We start from the raw sequence: 16,511 nt of genomic DNA, 5'->3' as shown, positions 1-16,511 counted from the left end.
GGGACAATATTTCAAGTTATTAGTCTCAGCAATTTAGATAAGAGCATGTACTTTCCTACAAAAGACAAGGCACAGTGTCTTAATATTAATACCTGACAGAGAGTAACCCTGTGTGATAAAGTACATAGATAGCACAACAAGGGGTGAATTGGAAATGCCTGGGAAGATATATGATGCCATTAGTAAAACATGGAGATTTATGTGTGACATTAACATCCCTAAGATAGCAGAAGCAGAATTGTACTACTAAAGCTGCCTAAATGTGTTTTTTTTTTTCCTTTCCCCAGATGCAATAACAAAGAGATCTGAGAGAAAGGGTTATCTAATGAGTGCTGCCTACAATTTGGCAGAGCCACCATTCCCTTCAAATTTTCCTCTGTATCCTCTGGCAAATGACTAGGACTCAGATGCTTGAAATCTGTGTCTGGCTGTAATGATGGTGATGTTCTGGGTGTGACTGAACACAAGAGCTGGGTTGCCCTTCCTTGGCATTGAGGTGTCCTGCTACCTGCTGGGAATGGCCCTGGAGGAGCAGGAGTGGCCAGCAGCAGGCACCAAGCAGAGAGGTCTCCTGGAGTCCACTCTTGAGCTCTGACCCCAGGAAACAGGTGAATTTTAACTCTGCTGGCCAGCTGGTGGGACACATTTCATCTGCCAGGGCTGCAGGGTCAGGGGAGTGAGAGAGTGGCTGCATCCTCTCTGTCTGGGTGTGCCCTTTGCTGTTTTACCCTGACAGTTGCTGCTGTGGATTGCTGGTGCTGTTTGTCCTGCCCACTTAGGCTCTGTTTTGCATGCATGTAGAGCAGTGATGAGTCCTCCTTCAGCCATGGGGCAGTCCTGCCCTTCCTGCCAAGGGGGGAGGTTTTATTGTCTTGGGTTCATTATGACACAGAGATGGAGCCACAATTATAACCCTGGAATGGTTATAATGGTTATCACCCTTTCATGGCCCTGGAATTTCAAAATTCTCTATTCTCTCTAAAATGCTCTATTGCCTGTTGGGAGTTTCTTGCTGTGCAAAGTGAATTCAGTTAAGCAAGAGCTCATTTTCCAAGGGAGATCTTTTCTTACAGTGCAGGAGGTTCTCAGTTGTGGGGAGCCAGTGTGGAAGTCAGCAGTCACTCTGTATTGTCTTAAAAGCAGAGAAGAAAAGCTGTCATAGTACCTTGAGGATGGAAATTTTAAGGGATAGCTTGGTGTACAAGCAGAGAATGCAAGTTTCTCTTGAGCAGACCATCACTGTAGTAAACTGAGGTACAATTACCTATTGAAATTGTGCTTTCCTTCTCTTTGAACTGTTAGCATTTATACATAAATAGAAATTCTGCTGGTTTTGAGGTAAGGCAGTTCAGTGCTGACACAAGTTCTTGGTAATTTGGGGAAAGTCATCTGGTGCTGTGGTGGGTGTGCAACATAATGAAGAGTTTTGTTGGGACACTTGGTAAATAGCCTCAGAAATCTGGGAATCAGAAGTTAAAGATGATCCCACCCTCTCAAGTACATGGTTAGCTTGCTGGTTGGAAAAAAGAAGGTTGCTTATAACTAAGAATAATCTCGTGTTCAAATGTGGAGCCTTTTTACATCTGGTGAAGTGTCATTAGTAATTAATCATGCGTGGAAATACTTCATCTGAAAGGTCTCCAAGATCTTTCCAAAAGTGACTTTTGTGCTAAAGCTCATTGGAAGTATCATTTGGATTACCAAGACTGAAGCACAGTGAGCAAGATGATTTAGTTTTAATTTACGCTTGAAATGGGAGAGGGCAAACTAGAAACCTGATTCATGACTGGTGGGCTAGTTACCTGACAAGATTTTGGGCTCTTTTCCTGTCAGCTGGAAAACAACACTGACATATCCAACTGCTGCTTCAGAAAGGGTACAGAGACATTTACAAACAGCAGAGATGCTGACTTTGTACTTTTTGATGCCTTTTTTAATTTTTATTAGAGAAGTTGACCAGAAACAGCTCCATAGTGCATAACCCTTTATTGTTTGGGGGTTTGTAAGTTCCATTTTATTTTTCATAGTGTAATTTTTTTTTAATCTCATAGTGTATAATGAAACAAACACTCACTTTTATGATGTGCAAGCATATATATTTTACATTTATTTTCATAACTTCCAATGGAAAGAAGTCCTCCAAGGAACTGTTGTCAGGTTAATAAAGCTGGAGTCTGAGGCTCCACAGGGCAGGGAAGTCCTTGAGCTTCATTCCATGACATGGATGGCTCTGGATGCTTTACAGAAACAAAGATGTCAGGGTGTCATTTAGCAGCACTTGTTTTCAGTAGCCACACAGTGAGAGCCTGATGGAAAGTTTTCAGTGAGTTTTGGATCAGATCATGAAACAGTTTGCCTACAAAACACCACAGAACTTAGATTTAAGAACAGATTTTATTGGAGACCAGGCTCTTTATATACTTATAAAAAGACTTTAAAAATATGGTTGGAATAAGTGTCTGTGATTCCTTTAAGTCAAGAAATGCCATTCTAGTGATTTCTAAGAAAAATGAAAGTTAGCAGGTAAGAAACAGATGCTGATTTTTTGGTCCTGCTGAAACTGATGATGAAGCTTTTCTCCTATCCAGTTGTAGCCCTCAGATTTGGCAGACTTGCTGGTTTTCTGGCTGTTTTTAGCCATAACCTCTGGCCATACACCAGCTCTCTGGATGTCCAGTGCCTTAGGCTAATTCATGTCTGTGAATCCTGTGTGAATGCTTAGGACATAAATGCAGAGCATTTTCGTGCCACATCTTGGTATGGCTGATGCTTTGGGTTGTTTCCAGTTGAATGCTGTGTCAATCAGTGCAGCATAAAGTAATTCTAATGGAGAAATATTTCAGACCCACTTATTTTGACTCGTCACTGTTGGCAGGGGGAAGAACTCTGCACAGAAATTGGTGAGTTTTCATCTAACCCCTGCATTCTTCTAGAGTAAAATGGACAAAAAAAACCTCATAAAAATCACCAGAATGAGTGTGCATGCCTAATAGAGAGCTCCCAAGCAGCCTTGTTAATCCATGTTTTACACTGTCACACAGTCATGGAATGCATAACAATAGTCTGGCTATAGGTCAAGGGCCTGTTTGTTCTTTCATATTTCTCCTTTAGTTGGCAAGTGGACACACTTTCTGTCAAAGAGAAGATGCCAAAAGAAAGGGCAGGGTTTTTTCCAAGTTATTTTTGAAAGGCCTTGATTCTTGGATGTCTGATTAGGATATTTTAGACCTGGCTGTCATTACCCTGGAAATCAAATGTTGCAGCAGCTTAATACAGGCAGCCAAAGTCATTAAAAGCCTTCCAAAAAAATTCATCTCAAGATACAGTTTTGTTCAGCTGCACAAAACACCAAGGCACTAATTGTCAGCTTAGCAGGGGATTCATATCTTCTGCCTTACATCAGTTTTTAACCTAAATTGTCTCCTTTGAAGAGCAGAGGATGGGGTCTGCTGTGTTCTCCCTTCTTTTCTCATGCACATCCACACACGTTTCTGTAGCAGAAGTTTCTTTCTGTGTTTGGGGCTCCTTCTCTTTTATGTGTACAGAACACTGAATTCTGAGCTGAATTCTGTGGGAGCCTGAGCTGCAGCACCCAGGTTGGGTGTGTGCCTTCCCTGTCTCCCAGAGGTGAGGAGCAGCTCCACTGGGTGGAAGCACCTTCTTGGGTGTGAATTTCTTCAGCACTGCCAAGACCCTGATGGGAGAGGCTGCTGTGAGCCCAGGTCTGTCTGATGCCTGGGGCGTGGATCACTGGGTGACCCACAGGTGACATCCTTGTGTTCAAAGCAGGAGAATGTCAACAGCTCATTTGTTTCTTTTATTTTATCCTGTTCCTCAAATAGCCTGGGATTATTCATGGCTTGTTCCAGGTCTGACACAGTCCTGTCCTGAGTTTTCAAAGGTGGTTCTTCAAATACATTGCTCCAAAGACTTGTTTTAAACTTGGTTTTTCTGCAATCTTTTGCTTCCTTTATCTGCTTCTGGCATAAAAAACATGGAACTGAACCCCTCTAATCAGAATTATTTCTTGGGCAGGTATGAAAGCAGCAGTTTGAGATATATCAAACTCTCTTTTAGTCCCAAAGCAAGTGTTGTCACAGTGGATACCTTGGAGTTTGTAAACAATTTCCTGTACAAATGTTGCCTGTTTGGTTTTGGATGTCAGCTTGATCTGGGATCTCCAGATTGATCTGGGAGATCATCTCTCCCAGCCCCAGGTTATTTACCTGCAGAAGATAGATGATGATTCTGAATTGTTTTCAACCCTGTGTTAGCTGCAAGGTGTCAGGTGGATTTCTTGGTATTTATTTTAAAAGAAATCTTTAAAAGATACTTTCTTTCTGTAGTGTGAAATGGCTCTATGATCAAGCTGCCAGGCACTGCTTTTTCTGTGTCTATCTCAAAGTTCTTTACAGAGGAGTTTGGCATCATTTTCCCTTTTGTCACTCTGACAAAATGAAGCACAAAAAAAGAAAAATGATTCCTGTGGCAGCCCCAGACAGGAGGTGATGCCAGCCAAGTGCTTTGTCCCCTGTGTCACGCTCTGCTTGGAAGGGCACGAATCTCCCAGTCCAGGTAACATCCAACATCTTACTAAAACCATCAAAATATTGTTCCTCAAGGAGATAGATGGGATATGAAAACAAGAAATATACCTTTAAAACAGCTGACAGTATCATAGAGCTGTAGCAAATAATAAATCTTTTGAAAAATCCAGCAAAGGGCAGAATTAGATTAATTTAAGAGAGATTCAAGAAATAGCATAACTTGTGCTCTGTCACCTGACATCTTAGCATGCACAGGTGAGCCAGACAGCTCTGTTGGTTTAACCCATGCTCAACATTGCTATCAGTAAATCTGCTCAAAGGGCCCCATATCCATATCTTGTGGGGTACAATCACTAAAGCTTTTTTTTGCTACTGCTTGGAATTTCATTCTGAACAATCATTGATGTAATACCAAACCTATGGAGTCTTAAACACATCTCAAAATCTGTGCAATGAAGTGGACTCCTACCAAATCAAAAAGATGCAGTATTTTTTGTTGGTACTGTGTTGTTTTTTTTTTTTTTTTCAAGTGGTTCATTCCACCATTTTCCCAAACATATTTCAACTAAAACTGTCTGAAAAGAAACCTTTTACGGTTTTTGCATTTGGGGTTAGGGTTTTGTCAATTAATGTTGTTTCTGTTTTCCTCTCTCCCATGTTTCTGAGACACAGTTTTTTGGTTGTTTTCTGCCTTATCTTGGGTTTTATCTCTAAATGTGTGGCTTTGACAGCTCTGTCATTGTGTTGTGCCTTCATTTGCCCCACAGCCTGCAATCCCATCCAACTCTCAGCCTGTCACAAAGCTGTGCTGGGTGCCTGCTGTCAACACAGCATTTGTCAAAATTCAGTATTTGGTGCTCAGTACATTTCCCACTTATAGAACTCCAATTGTCCTCTTGATGCCTGTCAGAAAACCTTTGTTTCAGAAACCATTTTTTTTTTTTTTAAGGGTCAATTTCAGCCTCGTAGCAAAGGATCAGTCCAGGTGAAATGTTGTTTGGCTTGTGTTTCATTCCTTACATCCACACACATTGAAACTGAAGAGAACCAAGTTAAGAAAATGAGTGGTGGAGGAAAAATTGAGGTTTATACCAATGGCTCCCAAGAGGTCAGTAGGACTGGTGGTGTGTACCAAAACTGGAGTTCATCACCTCAGTCAGGGAGTGTGGGTGAGTACTCAGCATGGCACCAGAGACCCTTCAGGGCAGATGAGGCTTTAAATTCTACTTTTCTTTGTGACAAACTTGTCAAAAGAGTTTTGCAGGTCTAAGGAGAAAAAAACCAACCAAACCTCTGTCCCAGAAACCTCTGTCTCTTCAGGTTTTCTCTGAGCTATAAATTCACTGCTGATATTGGCTGAGGAAATGGCTGTCTGCCCAATATAGTTGTCCCACAAAAATGTACAGAATCTCTATCTTTTGGTCTCCTGTAAGGAAAAACATGGAGAAAAAGTGTTGGGGGAAAAAAATAAGTAAAACAGGACAAGACCTTTTTTGGAATATATATGGAGGAATTAAAGGGTCCTCAAAAATTATATTCTTTTCTCTAAAATGGTGGGGAGATGATGTACCGGAGATTGAAGAAATAATGAGAAATAAAGTAAGTTAATTTGTGTTGCACTTAGTGCTCCTTTTAAGAACAAAGTGCAAGGTAATTGTCTCAGCTTTCCTTTGTGTGTGTCAGCCAGAGATTTCTTGAGTATGAACCAAATAATTTAATTTTATAGAAGCTTTTTAGTTACTGGTGCCCCTCGACTTTGATATTTTGCAGGCTATGGGGTATGAAACATTATAAAATTATATCAGCAAGTAGATTAAAAAATTCCTCTGGCTCAGTGTTGTCAGCATTTGCTCATTCATGGTATTTCACTTGATAGATCACAGAATCATAGAGTGGTGTGAGTTGGAAAAGGTCTGAAGTATATTTGTGAGTTTTGTTTCAATAAGGAATTCCTGAAGATATTTGGCAGAATGAATTCCTTTTAAAAAAAGTTTGGTTTTTTTTTATTAGTACTGTGCTTAGGACTACAGAGTAAAAACAGCCCAAGAAAGAAAAACATGTCCTTGGTCAGGAATGTGTGTGTGTGTGTGTTTGTGTGTTTTGGCTCTGCCTGAACAAACCTGAGCCTAACTTAAAGGTGAGTAATCTTGTTTGGTTGGTGAGGAGAGCACTTCAGTACCCTGTGAATGAGAGCACTCAGGGAGGACTTGGTGTGAAGGTATCACAGGAAACAAGGCTAAGTGAAAGCCTTAGAAAGAAAACAAGATGTTCTTCTGATTAGCACTGGTGTCCACCTTCAGGGCTTTGTCTGCAAAACATCTCAGCAGTCAGGAGGTTACACAACTTCAAGGTGTTTCACTGTACTGTGTTGTACCTTTGAATTTATATTTCCTTCTTTGGATGTAAATGAGGGGGCATTTTTTCTCACAGCTACAGTAAATTGAGCAGAGTTTCTGCTTGAAAGACCTGGATCACTTCATGTAGCTCCATGAATCCTGAAGGGCATGTCAGTCCTTGGGTTTTATTAGTGATTGGAGTAGTTTGGCATTTTATTGATGGAAGGATAGATCTGGGTTTTCTCTGGGTTTGAACTCACAACTGCAGTTGACTTTAATGGGAGTTTTATTAAGGCTGAGATAGTCCTGTAACCTGGATTTATGCACTGCACAAAGAGGACCTGCATTCCTTTCACCAGCTCTGCTGGGTTTGGGAAAACCTGCATTCTTCAGTATTTACTGTGATTCAGCCCTGGGAAGTTCAGAGTGGAGTTTCCTGGAGGAACTGCCATCTTAGCTGGTCACAGCTGTGATTTTGTGTCTTGGCAGCTCTAGGGACAGCAAAGGTGTTTGCTGTGTTTGTAAAACAACACAGAGGGTACCCCTTGTGTTTAGCCATGGTGGAGCACAGAGCTGCATGTGTGAAGGAGACTTAGACTCCCTCCTCATTTCATCACACAACACCTTCAAAAACCCCCCTTGGCAGGCAGTCTGAAATTGAAACAAACACCTCAAAATTCTCTAAGATAAGCAAATCCTGCCCCTGACACTGCTGCTTATGGATTTAGGAGAAATCCTGTGAGATTGCACTGCCACTTGCAAAAGCATGATGCATTTTTTAGTCTCACATATTGCTTAAGACAGTGAGTCTAATGAATACTCTTAAACGTACCTGCTGATTGTGTTGATTAGGTGGGAAGGTAAGCTCATTTGTCTAACTAAATTGCTAATTGTGAAGCAAGCTTGTTTTTGGTATCTTTCTTCACCTGGTTTAACAGATAAAAGAAAATTTCTCTGCACCTTGTAATTCCAGCCTTTTGTCTTCTGAGTACATGAACGTTTGAAAGTTTTGGTTTTTTTACTGCCTCTGTACATGGAGGGGGATGGGAGCCACCAGAGCCCCTGAGCAGCTTTGCCAGCTGGCTGAGGTCACTCCAGATTGGAGATCTGAGTCTGTTCTCCCAAGAACTGCCTCCAGTTCCCCCCTGAGGCATGGCTCAGAGGCAATTTTTTCTCACCCCATGCTAAGTTATCATTTATCCCAGTCATTGCTTGGAGGTGGCTGTTCTACCACTGTAGCAGTCAAAGTACTTGTACAGACAGACAAACAACCTGTCACTGAAGCCCTTCTAAATGCAATCCAGCAGCTATGCACAAATAGCCAGAAGTTTTTTGCATCTTTGACTGGAGGCAGCCAGCAATCAAGAAACTGTGCTGGTCTACAGCCAAAAGAAATAGGGAATTCCCTCAGTTGTTTTTGTTTTTTTTTTTCTCTGAAGTGATTAATGAGGGCATAATCAGGTTTGGCTCCATATTAATCAGTGCAGTTTGGATATTAAAATTGCCAGTTCTGTGGCTGGTGCTTCCCAGGATGTTTTCAGGATTGCTTTACTCTGTGGTTGGGTTCCAGTCATGGCAGCAGGAGCAGGTGAATGGATGGAGCAGTTTTCCTTACGAGTGGAAGCCACTCTTCTCCCCTGATGGGGGCTCAGATGCACAGAGTGGTCTGTCTTTTCTTGCTTGGGACTTTCTCCCTCACAGAGGAGTCACTGGGAAAGGAAAAGGAGCAGCAAATCAGTTTAGTCAGTGGTGCAATTGTATCTAGCAAGTGCAGCAAGGATCAGAATCTGTTTTGCTTTCTAGATCATCCTAACTGCAAAGTTTTTTCTGCCTTTGGTGCCCTCTTCAGCCCCCATGTAAACACTTCTGTCTTTCCAGTGCCTGTGATAACCATTGGCTTACTCCAAGAATCCCTTGGGAGCTCAAGAGGCAGCATCTTCCAGGTTCAGGGACATCACATCTGGTGAGATATATGCTTTTTTTTTTTTTTTCCTGGAGCTATTTCTATCATGAGCTGCCCTTCAGTGTTAGCTTAGTTTCCTTTGAAACCCAAAGTCTGGTATGGGAAAAGGTTGTTTTGGGTTAGTGATCAGCCTGATTTGGAAGACAATTTGTGGCAGCCCTTGATCAAACTGACTGCCAGAAATTACTTGTGTATTTGGGAGTTTTCCACCCCAGTTCTTCCCTTTTGTTTTTTTAGTGTTTTGTACCTTTGCTAAGGATTACAGGTAAGTATGTGCACGGTAATTTAGCTCTCTAAAACACTGAGAAATTTTTCCATGCTGTGGCTCCATATTAATCTCCTGGTTCCTGGAAACCACCTGAGTGGGAAGGAGGAGGTGTTTTTCCCCTGGGAAGGCTGAGCTCTTGTGTCATTGTCATTAACCCTACTTGTGGCCATCTTTGCACACACAGCTGAGGCAGTGAGGTCAGCCCAACAGCCACCCTGGGCTTTCCCTTGGTGAAAGGTTATGAGTATGGAGACCATTATGTGTCATTAAGATAATAATGTTGCTGAATATGTCAGCAGAGTCAATGGCTCTCTGTTCCCCAGGTGTTCTGGTTTTGGTTTGGTGGGGACATGTAACAAAAATTCTGCTTGCCAGGTGGGAGAAAATTTGCCTTTCAAAAGATTCAGCACTTGATAGGAGCCCTGCTAAGCAATGATGGTAATAATAATAAATGTTCCCAGGCTGCCCTTGGTTTATAATTGCTGTTTAGCCCAGATTGCTGTGAGTGAGGACACTCCATCATTCTGGCTGCACAGGTGGAGGTTATGATGTCATGTGCAGCAAATTCACTGGTGCAAAGGGATGGAACATTTACATAAAAGAGTAACACAATGCAGAGTTTCAGTAGTGGAAACTAAGGAAAACAAAAGGGATTCCAAATTTAAGTGAAGCAGCCAACCTTGATGAGGAAGTGAGGAAAGGGTTTGCCTTGAAGGGTTTCTCTGCTTGTTGAGCACCCCTCTGGAGTGACTGTCACTACCAGGGGCTGTGTTTGCATGATCTGATCCTGACTTGTCCTGTGAGGGCTGGGTTTGTAAGGAGTTATCCTTACAAAGGATGACCCCAAGGAATAATGGGCACACCCGTGGTAGAGCTGACAGCTCTGGTGTCTGCATGGACTTTTGTTGAGTTTCCAGCTCTGAGTTCTCTTTCCTCAGTTCTTTTTTTTCTTTTCACAGGTAGGTTCAAGTGGCCAAGCAGAGCAAAGTCCTGAGCACAGAGTTCCTGTGGTCACCCTGCCTGCTCCTCTGGTCCCTGGCTGTCACAGGTTGTGTCAGCAGATGAGGGAAAGAGGAGGCAGGGTGAGCTGGGCTGAAACCAGGAGGATAGAAACCTAAAAGTGAATTTGTTGGGCAATAGTGGCCCCCAAACACATTTTTTTTATTTGCATGTGGATCTATAAAGGCTCCAGTTTCAGTCCTTGGGAATAATTAAACCTTAAGCAGTGATAAACAGTGCAATATTCAATTAGAGAGCTGCCCTGACCAAGGCATGTCAAAGTAAATTGGTTTTTTTTTGAGGCTGTTAACTGTGCTGACAGAGAGTTGGTTAATTCTTGAAGGAAAATGCTTTGGGCAAATTCCCAGCCTCCAAATGCCTGCAGGCAGACTTGTCCATATTTGTGGTATATTTGAGGTCTAGTGTTCCTCCTTTGGGCCATATATCTTAAGAGGGAATTTTAATGGAAGGAAACATTGCTGCAGAGCAACAGCCTTCTCTGAAACAATTTCCAGAAATATGTTAAGGCCAAAGGTCTTGTTTTTTCAGGGCAAAAGAAGTGAATCCTCTGATATTTACTCAGTTATAAATAGTGATGGGCAAGGCTCTAAGGATGGATTCCTGGAAGATTGTATCAGGGATTGTTATTCCCCAAACTAAGCAAAGGCAGTGGTTGTCTTTTAATTGTTCCATCTTCTTTGGCACAGAGAACACCATTATTAAACAGATAGCAAATAATTATAATAAGTTTGAGGTTTTCACTCCTCTCTTACTTCTCTCCAGTCCCAACAGGAGTCAAAATGTACTTTACTTCCAGTAAGAGATGGCAGTTTAGTGCTGGGGGGAAATGTTCATGATAAATGTTTTGGTTCTCCAGCTGTGGCATCAGTGAGGTGGCAGGAGAAAGTGCAACCCATGGGGAAGGAACTTTCCTGGGGTGCAAGAGGAGCTGGGCTTGGACAGGGAGCTGCATTTCATTTATGCACTCCTCTCTTCCCCCATCTGCAAAGAGGAGGGGGGATTACAACTTTCCTTAGAGAGAAGCTGGTTGAGAATGTTGTTCATTTCCACTGAAAGCTAAATCTGCTTGGTGTCACTGCTAATAAACAGGTGAGTGCTATCTAATTCCATTAGCAGGTTAGTTTGCCTCCCACAGTGAAATTCAGTCTCTCACAGTGTAGGTCTTGTAAAGTTCAGCATGCCATTTCTGCATCACCAAAGAGCTAACATGAAACCCAGAGGAGACACAAGCCTTGCTAAGGAGCCTGAAGGCCAAAGCCTCCAGAAGTGCTGTGGCACTTCCAAACAGGAGCACAACATCTGAGGGGTCTTTACAGACTCATGAGCCTGCTGGACCCATAAATTCTAAAAAATCAGAAAATGTACAGCATTATTTCTTGGGAAAGGAACAGTTTCTCATTTTCTTTCTAATTTTCTGTATCAAGAGTAAATGTACAGTAACTGTACTGGCTGGAAAATGTGTGTTAGTAAACACTAAATAATAAATGTTTGGTAGAAGGTGAGACCTCAAATAGCAAGAAAAAGTATTTTTCAGGCACTGATGTGCTTTTGTGCAGATGTGGTTTTTTTTTTTTTTTTTGCTAGTACTTACCAGAGAAGAAGTAAAACTGATTTCTGATAGCTATTAGGTGTCATTCCAAAATCTTGCAGTTGAAAATTTATTTCTGCTGATGTGAGACAGGTATTGAACTCTGTAAGAAGTTGTAGCTGGACTCAGTAGGATACTTGAAAGTTTTGAGAACCAAAGCCATTTCCCACTGTAACCTGTTGTAGGCTATTTCTACCCCCAAAAATTAAATTGCCAGTACTGAAAAAAAAAAAAAAAGGAAAAGGAAAAAGACACAGGGATTAAATGACAGAATTGCTGCTTATTTTGGTGGCTGTTGGTACTATCATATATGCTAAAGCATTCCAACCAAGGGCACGTGGCTGCAATGGAATTTGATGTCCCATCAGTTTTAGGGAACAGCCTGTGCCTTGTTAATATAATCCATAAAAGGCTTTCCAACTTCCTGAACCCAATCCCTTCTGTTTCCAAGTCTGCATATGATCTCATGGGAAATGATCTGGGAGAGGCCAGCTAACCCTTTTGCATAATCAAGGTAGCATTGTTCTTTTAATGCCTAAAGTGAGTTGTTTCACTGATGCAAACTCAATAACCCCCTTCCCTCCTGTCAACAAGTCTCTATTATCAGGCTTTGCAATGATTTTGGGGGCATTACAAAAGAGAGTAAGTGGAAAGAATGAAGTGTGATTTGAAGTCTGACCTCAATGTCATTCATTTACTTTGTCACCCTTTGTCTCAGCTGTTTCAAAAATCCTGAACCCAGTGAAATTTGCAAGACTGAAATGCAAACCCAGCACAAGTGGGCAAGGTTTATTTTGCAGAGGGCTCAGAGGTAGGTGAGCTTTATGAAACCTGCACCTTGCCAGGTTTCATACAGGGCAGTAGTAGCAAAACTGCAAGGAAATATCTGCCCTTTATATAGGTTTGATATTGTGAAACCTCTCATGGGTACCTTAGCAGCAGAAAAAGAAAGTGAAGAAAGTGAAAGAAAAAGAAGTCTTGGAAACCTTGCTCTTTACACAAACCCAGAGTGCCTCATGCAGTTCATGTTCTTTTATAACCTTGGGATACCCAGGATTTCCTCAATATATTTAGCCCAAGAAGGGAAACACTCCAATGAGCTGCTGTCCCTGAAAGCCTTGTAGGGCAGCAAGCCTGAACCTCCCCTGCCAGGGCAGGGAGAACAAAAGGCTCTGGGCTCTGTGAGTGTGCACAAGTACAATTATGGTCTAGTCCATGTCAGTAGGCTGAGCTAGCTGCCTAGCTAACTGGCTGGAGTTGGAGTGAGCCTAAGCAGAGGGCTCTGTGGCACTCTGCTCGCTGCAGAGTTGTTAAATTTGGCACTCTGCTCTGGGCTCCAGTCAAACATTTTCTTAACCATATTAGGATATGTGGAAATTGGCCAGCCTTCGAGGGACTTGCTGCTTGTGCTCATGTTTTATAGAGCAGGCAGCCACTGCTTTGCTTAAAAACCAGCAGGTTTGATAGAATAACACAAATAGAACCCCTTAAAATTGTCATTGAAGGACGGTAGGGAAAAAAAGAGCATTTCCCAAGACAAAAGACACTGTTATAACCAAGTTTGCAGTTCCCCTGTGCTTTTCATCTGTAGGTATTGATCATCCTGTAAATCAGATCCCAGTAGTTGTGTATTGTGCTGTTATTCAGGTGAAAAAACAGTGAAGTGAGCCTGGCTGGCAATGGCCTGAGCATTGGCTGGCATATCCAAGGCTGGGCAAGGCAAAACACTGCACTGGGAACTCTCCAGGCTTGCTTGAGTTTGGTCTGGGGAGCCAAACTCCCTGGGGGAGGTGCAAGAGCAATGGGCTTGAATTATCTGTGTTGCTTCAGAGGTAAGAATGCCTGAAACTTCCCCAGCAAGGGATCCAATATTCCACTGGAGAAATTCCAAAATAGAAAGTCTTCAGTATTTAAGTGACAGCTTTTATGTTCTTAAGGGTTGGGAGTTTGTCAAGCAGGAGTGTTGGTTAAGCATATTATCAGGCCTACCCTATACTCCAGTAGATTTTGCTATTAAAATTACTTTTTTGGATCAATAATGTTTTAATAATTTTTAATCCACTACTGTTCCCTGTAGCTGTGAACTTTTGTTTCACTAAAATGATTTTGTCCTTCCTGATGTTGTTCTAACACTTGCAGACAGTTGTCACATCCCCTACTTAACTTATTTGATGAATCTATAGCACTTTTAATCTCTTTAAGTCAGTCCCTCTCTGCTTGCTTAACACTTTCATGGCTCTCTTGTGATTGTCCCCTGGGCTGTTATTGTCACTGAGGAAATGAGTTCTCCAGAGCTGAATGAAGTGTTCCAGGTGTGATCATCACAGAGCTGTGTTAGGGATATCACCTTTCTGCTTTGTCTGTTTCATTTAATGTGGCATGGACCCTTTCTGCTACTGCATCAAGCATTATTTCATGCCTGCTACAAAAAAAAACCCATCAAAAAAACCTTCATACAAACAAAAAAACCAAAAAACAAACAAGCAAACACCCCCACCCCCCCCACCAAAAAAAAAAAAAAAATCAAGAAAAAATCCCACAAAAAACCCCAAACAAACCAGGCCAAATTTAAGCTTTTCAATTACAAATTTTGATAACCTTTCTTAAAGATGCAAAAATGGCTGAATCCATGTCTGTGGTTTCTAGATCAAGGCTGCCAAGAGGGTTGGAATCATCTCATTCAGCTTTTTGCTGATGGTCTGTATGATCTTATACAAATCTTTTGGCTACTTGACCCTCATGCCTGTGTTAGTGGGCAGTAACACTGTAGTAGCTGCATTTGGTGAGGCTGTGAGGGTTGGCACAAGTTTGGGCATGATCTGGAAAATATAAAGAAGTGGCAGTGTAAAATATTTGGGCAAATGGCTGCAGAAAACCAGATTTACATGACCTGTAAGCTTAGGCTGTCCAGGCTTGTGAAAATTGAGGAGGGTCATCAATAAAAATCCTGTTCTGTGTAATGATTTATTTGCTAAAAGAAGAGGGAAACTAAATCAAATGAAAATGAACTTTTTATTGAGTGTAACCTCTGCAAGGTTCACTAGAGACCTACTGAGAATATGGTTTTAACATGTCCAAGTTTCCTTTGTTGCTTTACCCAGCTGTTAATTTTTAGTTTGTAAAACCAGCATAAGCAAGAATACATTTGGTTGATAGTCTTGGAGGAGAAAGTAAGCCTTTTATTTAGGCAAGTTTATATCAGCACAAAATGAATGCAATATCATGAAATTGTAGCAGAGCTAGGAGTGGGGCATGGAGAGAATAAAATATTTTTAGATGTACTCTGATCTCATGTAAATTAAGGCACATCACAAATGATTCTTCTGAATCTAGGTTGGTAAATCCCCTCACTGGCACAGCATATGGATTCACCAGGTTAAAACCCCCTGAACCTGCATTCAGGTGATGTCAATTTGTGAGGACCAGGTTTTTATTAGTGATGTATACCTGGTGAGGGGGTCTGAGTATTGTAACATCTGAAACCCAGGCTCACTCATGGGCAGTCCTCTTAACCAGGTCCAGTACTACTTCTGTGAGCTGAGAAATTTGCAGAGATGGTCCCTGAGGTTTACAAAGCCATGCACCACTGACAGTTTTAATAAGCTGAGTTTATATTTGGAAGTGAATGCTCTGAGGTGGCTGAGGATAAACAGCTGGAAAAAAAAAATCTTTCTTAGTGGTAGTTCAATTTTCCACTGCATTGTACAATTTGGTGTTTGGAAGGCTAAAAAACCACTTGTGTGAAAGTTACTGCCCAGGTGAAGGCTTCTCTGGAGCCATGGATGAGGACTGAGAGGTTCATGAAATATTTAAAAATTGTAAGGAGGGTATGCAAAGGTGCATGAGCTCTTGGGGTGGGAGGGAAGGGATTTTGCATGACTTTTTCATGCCCACATCCCACTAAAACAGAAAAATAGAAATGCAGCCTCAATATTGAATCCACTTAAAGGAAATGAAGAAGGAAACATTTCTGTTGGTTTCCATTTTAGATCCATTACATAAAGGACTGCTGTAGGGCTGTAATTCAATGCAGGAAGCATTTCTACGGAATTTTGGCATTAGGTGGACTTCCCAAGAACAGCTACTGTCCAGAAGATATTCCAGCTAAAATCTTCTGAGAGCAGTTTGAAATGTTGGCACTGTTTCATCTGAGGTCTGATCCAACTTGAGCTAGGAGAGGAACAGAGGAGGCTCTGATTTGGATCTAAATGGCTCCTCTCTACCCTGTCCAGCTTGCACATAAAATGTTCAAACAGAGGAACACCCCAACCAAACAACCCCCCCAAATGACCCCTTATGAAGAATATGAAAGAGAAAAGGCTGTACAGAACCTGTGTTTGGCTAGACTAAGACACATTTTGAACCACAGGCAGGAGCAGAGGACAGTGAGAGGGGAGATGGTGGCAGGGGAACGTGGCACAGGACAAAGGTGACCCACACTGCTCCCGTGGGAATTACAGCCTGGCTTGGATGGCTTTGAGCAGCCTTAGCAGAAATTCTTTCTGCCACAGCTAATTCACTTATTACTGAGTTATTTAGCATCTGCATCTGGACCTTTCCCAGATTTAATCCTAAACCACCAGGGCTGGGTTGAGCTCTGTGGGCAGATACAGGAATATTCATCAAGATGCTTTGGGTTTTTTTTTTTTTAATCTCAGTTTTCCTTTGGAACAAGCTGACCTGAGAGAGCCAGGTTAGATTATGTTATGAATTTCATTATGCCAGAGGTAGATTTGGATGTCAGCAACACATACAAGTGATCAATTAAATGCAATTCAAGTGCATACAA

General features: G+C 41.8%; 1 protein-coding gene across 6 annotated transcripts in view; it reads left to right on the top strand.

The window, feature by feature from the left end:
- CALD1 (caldesmon 1) overlaps nt 1–16,511 on the top strand; it is a 173,647-nt gene that overhangs the window by 27,343 nt on the left and 129,793 nt on the right. For 4 of the 6 annotated variants that reach the window (XM_059848052.1, XM_059848049.1, XM_059848054.1 and 1 more), the window contains exon 2: nt 8,762–8,846. The exons of the other annotated variants lie outside the window; for them this stretch is intronic. The gene's annotated coding sequence lies outside the window, so the exon portion shown is untranslated. The remainder of the gene's footprint in view (nt 1–8,761; nt 8,847–16,511) is intronic. 6 annotated transcript variants of the gene reach the window in all.

This window comes from Haemorhous mexicanus, chromosome 5 (assembly GCF_027477595.1).
Source record: "Haemorhous mexicanus isolate bHaeMex1 chromosome 5, bHaeMex1.pri, whole genome shotgun sequence".
Taxonomy (NCBI): Eukaryota; Metazoa; Chordata; class Aves; order Passeriformes; family Fringillidae; genus Haemorhous; species Haemorhous mexicanus.
This window is presented reverse-complemented; position numbering and strand designations above follow the sequence as displayed.